At 45.6% G+C, this 9966-nt stretch overlaps 1 non-coding gene across 1 annotated transcript; it reads right to left on the bottom strand.

Annotated features, from left to right (window-relative positions):
* Positions 1-8913: 8913 nt before the first annotated feature.
* TRNAP-GGG (transfer RNA proline (anticodon GGG)) lies at positions 8914-8985 on the bottom strand. Its single transcript has one exon. It is a non-coding gene; the product is annotated as a tRNA-Pro (tRNA).
* Between the last annotated feature and the right edge of the window lie 981 nt (positions 8986-9966).

The following is a 9966-nucleotide window of genomic DNA, read 5'->3' as shown; positions in this document are numbered from 1 at the left end:
CGTCCCTCAGCTCCGGAACGCGACAGAAAGAAGGAACGGAAGACCAAGGATGCAGGTGAGTTTTTCTTATTGATCACACCTCGTCAGCATAACGTTTCGGCCTACACAGAGGCCTTGGTCACATGATATATATATATACACATAAATAGCTGTCACTGCCTCTGCTCCTCCATAGCCATGTCTACTGATTTGATACACTTTCTTTCTGTTGGGGGGGAGGGAAGTAGTGGTAGGAGCAGCCCAGCTCCTCCCTCTCCTCCATTTTCCCATCACGCCAACAGAAGAATTGAACAAGGGGTTGGGAATTATGAATGGGGGTGCTTGGATTGTTTCTAGTTCCAACCCTGGCCCCTTATAATCTTTTGATTCAATTTCACCAAGAGCCTTCATGTCACAAAGCTTCTCTGTTCAAGAACATTTTTATGAAAGGTAGGAACTGTGTCCCTGTGCCCCGAAAACAGCCAGGCACCATTTGGATTTTGTCTTAGCATTAGAAGAATTTCAAATTGTGAGGACAGAGACAAGGTTTTGCACCCCAGCAATAAGCCAGGCTTTGATATTTTTTTCTGTAGCTATAAAAAAATACAAAAAGTGTCTAGCTCGTTTTGTATGTCTTTTGCTAGCTCGTTTTTGGGGTACAAACATGTATGTTTATGCCCCAGGATGGAGCCAGATGCTGGGCAGATTTTTGTTTCACCAAAGAAAACTCAACCAGTGTTGGGCTCTTTGCTGGGGCAAAGATACGCAATTCCTTCCTCTCACAAGGCTTCTCTCTCCATGAGAATCCTTGTAAGGAGTAAGAGCCGCTGTTTGGATGTTTTCTTAGGCAAAATCTAAACATTGTTTTGGATTTACTGGGACACAGACAAACAGCTGAGAAAAAATCCAAACAGCAGCTTTCTTTGGCACAGATACACAGCACCATCTTCACACAATTCAAGAAGATGGAACTGTGCGTCTGTACCTCTGCAAGGAACCAGATGCTGTTTGGATCTTTTCTTATCCTACCTGCAATATGCTGGGGCTTGAGGAAATGTGGCAAACCCTTGGGACATCTGGGAAAAATATAGATTGCACCCATCGTCTAAATTCAGCAAGGGGTCGTTTGATTAGCTTTCCGAAGGATTTCCAGAAGAAAGACACTGTTGAACAAAAAAACAGTGAGTGGGGAAAAAAGAAATGGATCACAAGGCTTTTTGCATGTAATTTGTTTTAGAAAAGGCATAGTCACAAAAATAATATAGCATAGACTGGGTTGTGTTTGTATTGTGTTGAAAAGCCCAAAATACCCAGACTTCGCAACAGAGCCATGATTTACATTTTTTTTATGTTACGAGCCAATAAGGTATCCTTCGATAATGAAAAATCCTAGGAATGGAAATTAAGAGTGAATGAAAAATATGCTTTCTTGATATGGACCTGAGATTCTGAGTTTAGGAATAGGAAACCTCTGTAGCATTCCGAATGATGAATTACTCATAAGGTGATTCTCAAAATGTTTCCAAATTTTTGAGGACTTACAATAGGAAGCCAAAAATTGGGAGAAATTCAGATCATAAGCAAATGCTTTACTATTGTGCATGCCAACACTTCTTTAAATCAAAACAGGACCCCCTACCCCTGCCCCTCCAGCATGGGTGACCCTATTGCTAAGAGCACAAAAGTCCCAAGAAGGCAGCTTTGAAGATCATAAGAAAGGAACTTGGACCTTGCTTAATGTTTAGGAGGCGGTTAGCTGTGGTATTTGGGCATTGGGATGCCTGTCGCTTAGGAAACAAGGCAACCACAGCCATTTATGAAAATTAGATATTTATTGAAGTCCTGGTTGGTGCTTCGTGTATGGATTTTTAAAAAATCGTATTATTATTTTCTATGTATATAATTCACAAAGTAGATCTATCAAGCTATAGTGCCTATTCATGTAACAATACAAAGAGTTAGTGTGCAATCTTGTAAGACAACTGCAGAATATACCTTTGAGTAATTTGAAATAGACAATATGCCAACTTCATTTTAGAGTCCAGCCAGATGAGCACATTTTCCGTCTGATCCAAACTAGTAATATCCAGAGCAAAGTGGCAGAACCCTCCAACCTGGGACACTACCCCCTAAAGACTATTCAACTTTGCTTTTTCCTATAAGACAATCTATTTATTAATTGGTGAATGCTATCAATTGAAAAATTACAGTTTGCTGTGACGGGTTCTTATGGCTATGCACCATTCTCCCTATGATTATCTATTATTATTTTATTTTACCCATTTAAATAAGACAATACAGACACATTCATAATAATAAGACAAATCTATAAACAATAAATTGAAGATAAGGATGGTGCACCAAAAAAATAGAAGTCAGCTGAGGCCTTTTAAAGATTGAACCAAGAAAGGATTTTTTCACATAACTGTGAATTTTTGGACTTCTATTTTTTTGGTGCATCATTCTTATCTTCAATATTTTGGTATCTGTCGCAACAGTGGAGCCTCCGTGTGGCTAGCTCCGGATGTCTTGTGCACAAACTCATTACTGACAAGCCAACTCAAGAGACTGAAGTGCTTAACCGTGGTCAGCCACATTCTCTGTGTTTTGCTATAAACAATAAATAACGAAAGAAAATAGGACCAAGATCATCTTGAATATTAATTCCCAAAAAAGTCACCAACTTAAGAAACAATTGACAATAATTAAACTAATATTAAAAAAATTGACATCACAGTACAATCATTCCTACAGAGAACATCCTGTTCTTCAATCCAACTACACCAGTACCGTATCGGAAGTACCAATCTCTAACGTGTGCACTCTAATGCAAGGGAAATCCGTTATGTCTGCTGCGTCTGTGGGGTCTCCTCTGCGGGAGGGGGTGTGGCAGTTTGTTTTTGGGCCTGCCCCCTATGATTATCTAGGTCTGTTTTGGGTAGCTCAACCTTTCATTGAGGACAGCTCAGTGTAGGGCATGATGTGGGTCCAGTGGGTTAGCAGCCCAGATCAAGAAACCAGGAATGCCACCCACCCGCAAGTTACGTAGAACCCAATTGTGCTGCCAAAGGAGTCAAGATGGCCATTCATCATCTTTTCCATGTTCCTTCAGAGCATGTAGTAGTTGTGCTTCTATCATTGTGCTTCTATCAATTGCTTACGCAGCCCTCTCTTTTCCTCTATGAAGAGCGCCTCACTCTCTGCATCCACCCAATAATTAATCTTTTGATTCCATGTTTCTACGGTGGGGCAGATGAAGGATTCCATCTCATTTTAATGGTGTGCTTAGCTAATATGAGTGCCAGAGCAGGTGTGGCTTCTATGGATGTCACCACTTTTTACTTACCCAGAATGCCATGTAAAAGTAAAACTTTGGTTAAAAAAACAGAATTTACTAACATTACTCAGATGGAAAGCTTTGGAATTTGTGGGAATAGCAAAATTCCCACTACCTAGCGTTGCCACCCTTCTACCAATAGAAAAAGGACCTCGCAGGTATGGGTGGGATGCTTGCAATGGACAGGAAAAAGCCCAGAACTGTGACCGTGTGAAGTTAAAATGGTTTCAATTTGTAGACGCCAGCCATAGAAGATCCCCCTAACAAATAATTTCCTGTTACCTAATGTGTAGATCCCTACTCGAAATCTTTGAAAATGAAAACATGTCTGATACCCTCAAATGCAGAGGATCCAAGAGAAAACAGATTCAGGGTAATTTCAGGAGTAGTTTACTGACTGAAGGCAACTGAAGAAAATTACAATTGGAAAAATTGCTGGAAGTCTGACAAATATCATGTAAAAAAGTTTTCGGACCTAAGAAATTAGGGCGAGGGATGTCTCAGACCCAGCAACATAAACCTTCGGATGTGTAGATGTTGAAAATGTATTGTTGCGATAGATCTCTACACTGCCCAAGGATTATACCAGTGACAAAAACACAGGTACCTTAAATCAGCATTTCATTCACTCATTTGCTTTCTAAAATTCCCAAATGCACTGAACGCAGTTTAACGCATGCAGACACCCGAAAACAATAGAAAACTGATTCATGCCGGGCACTACAATGTTCAGAAGGATGTCTTTTGGTATGAGAGAGAGTGGAGGGAATCAGCATGTTTTGGGAAAGCGTGCTACAAATCTGACAAATGTCCTGTTCAGTGCATTGTCCTGTCCTGTCAGTGTGAGATAAATCTAGCATGAAGCAGCAGAAACCTTATATCATTCAATCAAGTAATCAATCAAGGTTTTGTTTTAAAGTGTGCTACTCACCTGTGGCGGTATCAAGGCACTGGGGAGGGGCAGGGGTAGGATCAGAGGTTTCTTTCAACCGAACAGCCAGGTCATCAGTGCCTTCCTGAAGGTGGTCAGGGAGGGGGCGCGTCTGATGTCGGTCGGAAGCTCGTTCCAGGCCTTGGCCGTAATGTAGAAGGATCTTGCCCCCGCTCTGGCTCTGCGGATGCGTGGGGTTTCGGCAAGGAAGAGTTTAGTGGATCGGAGGTTTCTTTTGGGTACGTGGAGGTTGATTCTGTCTTTGAGGTATTGGGGTCCGGTGTTATGTAGGCATTTGTAGGTGTGGATGAGTATCTTGAAAGTGACTCTTCTTGATGGGGAGCCAGTGGAGCTTCCGTAGGTGTTGGCTGTTGTGGTTGTGTCGTGGGATGCCGAGGACGAGTCTGGCAGCGGTGTTCTTTATCATCTGGAGCTTGTGGAGTAGGTACTTGTTTATGCCAGCGTAGAGGGCGTTTCCGTAGTCCAACCTGCAGATGATGAGGGCATGGGTGACTGTCTTCCTTGCCTCGGGGGGATCCACTTGAAGGTTTTGCGGAGGATGTGGAGGGTGTTGAAGCAGCTGGAAGCGACGGCGTTGACCTGTCTGTTCATGGAGAGAGAAGAGTTGAGTATGATGCCTAGGTTTCTGGCGAGGTCCGTGGGGGTGCTGAGAGCGTTGGGCCACCAGGAGTTGTTCTATGCCGATGGAATGGTTCCGAGGATGAGGACTTCTGTCTTCTCCGAGTTGAGCTTCAAGCAGCTGTTGCTCATCCAGGCTGCAACGTCTTACATTCCTTTCTAGAAGTTGTGTCTGGTGGTGGTGGGGTCCTTGGTGAGGGAGAGGATGAGTTGGCTATCGGCGGCGTAGAACGCTAGGTTGAGGCTGTGCTGTCGGACAATGGTGGCAAGGGGGGCCAGGTAGATGTTGAAGAGGATTGGGCAAAGCGATGACCCCTGTGGAACTCCACAGTTGATTTCCATGGGTTCGGAGTGGAGGTAGGATCCGAGTTTGTCGCAGATGTCCTGGGAGGGGGTGATGTCCGTTGCTTCGCGGGGCCTGGTGAATTCTTGGATGACGCTGAAGAGTTCCTTGGGGTTGCTGGAGTTGGCATGGATTGTTGTGAATGAAGGTTCTGTTGGTGGTTCTGATTTCTTGATGGTATTCCGTCATGATGTTGTTATAGGTAATGTAGCTTTCAGGTGTCTTTCTGTTTCTCCAGTTCTTTTCTAGGCGTCTGCAGGTGCGTCTGGCTTCTTGGGGGTTGGTTGTGAACCAGGCAGCTTTCCTGGGACGCTGTTTGTCGTGGTGGCGTAGCAGGCGAAATTTTCTGCGCAGTTGGAGGTCCACATGCAAAAGTCCCCGGCTGCGAGGTTGGCGTCGGTTGCAGTGGTAGGGGTGTTTTGGTTGAGGGTAGAGTTGAATTGTTCCTTTGTGACTCTGCTCCAGTTTCTTCGTGGGGAGCGCAGACCGAGTTTGGGCTGCTTGGGTTTGTTGACGAGGAAGTATACGCAGTGGTGGATGGTCAAAGGGGGTTTTGTGGTGTGACTGAAGTGGATGCTGCTGCCTCCAGCGAAGATGGAGTCAAGGGTGTGTCCTGCCTTGTGGATCGGTGTGGTGATGAGTTGTTTTAGTTCGATATTGGCGAGGTTGTCGCGGAGGATGGCAGAGTTGCGGTCACTGGGGTTATCGAAGTGGGAGTTCAGGTCTCCAATGGGTATGTAGTCAAAGGTGGCGATGGAGTGGGGTGCGATGTGGTCGGTGATAGTGTCGGCGAAGAGGGCCCGGGGGCTGGGGTGTCAGTAGGCGAGGTGCCGCGGAGTGTGGAGTTGGGTCTGGTCTGGACCTGGAAGTGCAGGTGTTTGGCAGAGGGGAAGGTTTTGCTGTAGGTAGTGAGTAGGAGGGTGTTTTTGTGTGCAATAGCGCGGCTTCCTACCGGGTGGTTGGGGCGGTCCTTCCTCTGGATCTTGTATCCATCCGGGATGACGATGTCAGGGGCCGAGGAGGCGCTGGTCCAGGTTTCTGTGAAGAGGGCGACGTCGGGTGAGAGTGAGTCCAGGAGGTTCCAGATCTCCATGGCGTGTCTGTGCATGGAACACACATTGAGGAGGATGCACCTTAGGGTGTTGGTGGTGTTGGTGGCTGGGGCGGTGGTGAGGGATTGGCAACAGTTGTGGCAGGAGAATTGGCCATGGGTTGTGTTCGACGTGGCCTGCTGACAGTTGTTTCGTCCGGGGTTGACTGCGAGGAGGGTGGTGTGTCGTAGCGGTGGATGGGTCGAGAGCCAGAGTCCCTGGCACTGGTCGTGGACGGGAGCAGACGGGCTTACCTTTGTACCCGTGCAGGGGCCGCCATAAATATGGAAGGGGGAGGGACGTGGAGCTGGGAGGCAGGAACCGGCAGGGGGGAGGGGCCGCAGGGGAAACAGCGGCTAGAGGAACATGGGGTGAAAGCAGCACTAGCTTATAATGTGTAGATCTTAAAAATATATGGTTGCAGCAGGTTTCCATATTGCCCCGGGGTAATATCTGTCACTAAAAGAGACCTACCATTAACCATCATTTCACTATCACTTTAAAAATTTCCCAAACACACCAGACAATAAACCCAGTTTATTGTCTATGGGAATCCACGGCCAACATAAACCTAATACATGTCTGGTACCCTCATCTTTAAGAAACCCATTAAGAGACCCAAGGGAAAGATATGTATGTCTTGCTTTGGTAGGGATGTGTTACCGCATGAGGATGCTTGGAGGGAATTATCTTGCTTTTGAACCAATTGCTAAACATTTGACAAATGTCACATTCAACTCATTCTTGTGGCCAGCCAATCAGGGTGAATGTTCTCTTCTCCCAGCAATAGAAATTTGAGGTTTAGTAGATGTTTAAAATATATATTTGTTGTATGTTACTATTTGGCCTGTGGGCGATGCCTGAAACCGCATAAAGGTACCAATATATGGCCTTTCCTTTTCTGTTGCTTTCCAAATTTCCCAAATGCACTGCGCCCAGTTTATCACCTGTGGGTACCCCAACCCCATAATACAATGATATATGTCTGGTACTTCCTTCCGGTACTCCCACTCTCAGGAGAACCAGCGGAAAACAAATGATGAAGAATCCTTGGCTACGTTCTGGTGAGAGGGACGCTGGAGGGAACTACATGTTTTGGAAATAAATTGCTCAGAATCTGACAGATTCCAAGTTGAGTTCATTCTACAGGCCAGCCAGTTACGGCAAGGGAGCTCTGGCTTGCATCACTTAATTCCTCAGGTAATACAGAATAAAAAAATAGAGATTTTATACTTTCCATATAGTGTTGAGTTTGATATCTGTCATCAAATGATTATTGTAATATAAACCCAAATTCTTCCACAATTTCTAACCTGACAAATATTTCATAATTAGTGAAGACTATGTTCCCATGGAAAACCCACTCAAATATGTTATTGCTGGACTGCGGGTACTCAGGGCAACATTTCTTTGGTAAGCGTTCCACAATTTATGTTTGTCCAAATAAGAAATCGACCTAATATTGAGCAGGCTTGTTAAAGAAAATGAAACTAGTATCATTATATCTTCAGGCTTCAATGAGACATGGATGCAGAGTTTACATCAATACATGGCCCTGAATTGGCTGAACAAATGAGGCTGTAAGAGCAGACAGCAGCTGGCTTGGGATTCTGTACCAAAGAAATCATCTCATCAAGTGAGGCTCATCCCTTTCAACAAGCAGTGAAAACCTATCTGCTTCTGACTGTCAACCCCTTGGCAACATGAACCCCTCATTATCTACTTGTGATGTAGAAAGTAATACAATCAGATTAATTCAACTTCCTTTATCAGATGTCAAGGCCACATGTGATTTTAAATTGCATGTTATTTTAGCAATCTTTAGCATTCATTAATTGGTGATGATATAAAATATCATCAAAGAGGGGATTGATGGAGCAAGGATTGGCACATATTGCGACTTGCTTGTATTCAGTCCTCTCAACATAATGTTAATACATTATTCAACATGTTTGTCTTATTAATATTGCATTACACGACACAAATGGGTGTCCGAGGGAAGCTTGTTTATGTGTTTTACTAACTGTAATCCGCTTACATTAAGATGGCTGCTGCTACGTGGGGTTTTCTATTGCGCATATGTCTGTCACGCTCACGTGACATGACGTATCTATGCTTTGGAGGGAATTCTTTGCTTCTGCGCACTAGTACTAAGAAGGCTGCTCTATGTCCTCACATTGAAGAAGCTTGCACTGCTGCTTTTGCTAAGCTGTTCGTTCTGCCTAACATTAACGCTATAGTTAAAAATAAAGTAATGAGAATAGAGTAGAGATAATTGGTATACAGTCCATTCATTTATTCCGTGTTCTCAAACTGTTTCTTTTCTATTCTTACATGTAAAATATTTTGGGCCTGACACCTATCACTGAACTCCATGTTGAAAGAAACTGCGTCTGCGCAGAAGTAATGGTGTCTTGTTTGATGACGTCAGCTAGGGCTTCGATGTCTATTGGGAGATCATTCATCGGATGGCCACTTTAAGACTTGCGCGTGAATGGCGCACTTTCTTGTGTCTCAGCCTCCGTTGAATCAGTAGGAAATATCACCACTAATTATAACAACCAAATAGCATGAATATCACTTGACTTAGTGGGGGCTCGTCCGGGATCTGAACCCGGGACCTCTCGCACCCCAAGCGAGAATCATACCCCTAGACCAACGAGCCTACTGATTCAACGGAGGCTGAGACACAAGAAAGTTTCTCGGGCCTGTTCGTCACTTTGCAGGGGGTTGTTTTCACCCTCCGGCTCGGTTCTCTTCCCTGTTGGCTCTTTTGTGGGTCCTGCTGGGTCACCCTTCTGCCCTTTGGGGTTGGTTGCGGTTCCAGGAGGTGGTGGCTGCCTCCACAGCTGTGGTTCCTTGGGTTTGCCTGTTCCTCCTGTCCTTGGTGTTTCATATGATTGGCTCTTTGGGTCCTTTTCCGTGCAGGTTACATGGCTCTGGTTCCTCTCTCCCCTGTTCTGGTTCCTACTTTGGCCTGGTGGCTTTGCTCTCCCGACCTGGTGTTTGGGGTGCGTTTTCAGCTCCCTTCTCTCCTCTTGTTGTCCTTGGACGCCTGTCCTTGGGGTTGGGTGCCACGTTGGGGTCCTTGGTGGCGGCCGAGTTTTTTGATTTGTGCTGGCCTTCCTGTGGCTATTTGCTGCTTGGGCCTTCTTGGGGGGACCAGTTGCATGTCTCTGTTCCTGCTGGCTTCCATGTGTTGTTCCCACGACACTATGGCTCATTGGTGTGTCTTGTGCCTCTGGTGGTTCGGGCTCCCGCAGCTCTCTCTGGGCCTTGTCTCCTCTGTGGGCTTTGAGTTTGTGTTCAGGACTGTCTGCGTTTTCGTTTGTAGACGCTGCTTGGGCCGTTTCCTCCTGTCCTCTGTTTTGTGCCCTCTGTGCTTGCTTCAGCGGCGCATTTTCTTTGTTTGGTTCAATTTGGTGTGGATTTGCATGGCCCCTGTACATTTCCTTGGCCTTCGGGCTTTCTGTGTGCCTTCCCTCCTATTTCTCCTCCTGCATAGTCTGGGGATGTAAGGGTGTGTGTGTAGGTGTCTGTATCGTTGGCCTCTCTGTCTTTGATTTCTGCTCCTGCTGCTGCTGGCGGGGGTCGGGTTTGGCCGGACTTCATTGACTCCGGCTCCGCTTTTTGGTCCACAGCTGGT

This window comes from Lissotriton vulgaris, chromosome 6, assembly GCF_964263255.1.
Source record: "Lissotriton vulgaris chromosome 6, aLisVul1.2, whole genome shotgun sequence".
NCBI classification, from domain to species: Eukaryota; Metazoa; Chordata; class Amphibia; order Caudata; family Salamandridae; genus Lissotriton; species Lissotriton vulgaris.
This window is presented reverse-complemented; position numbering and strand designations above follow the sequence as displayed.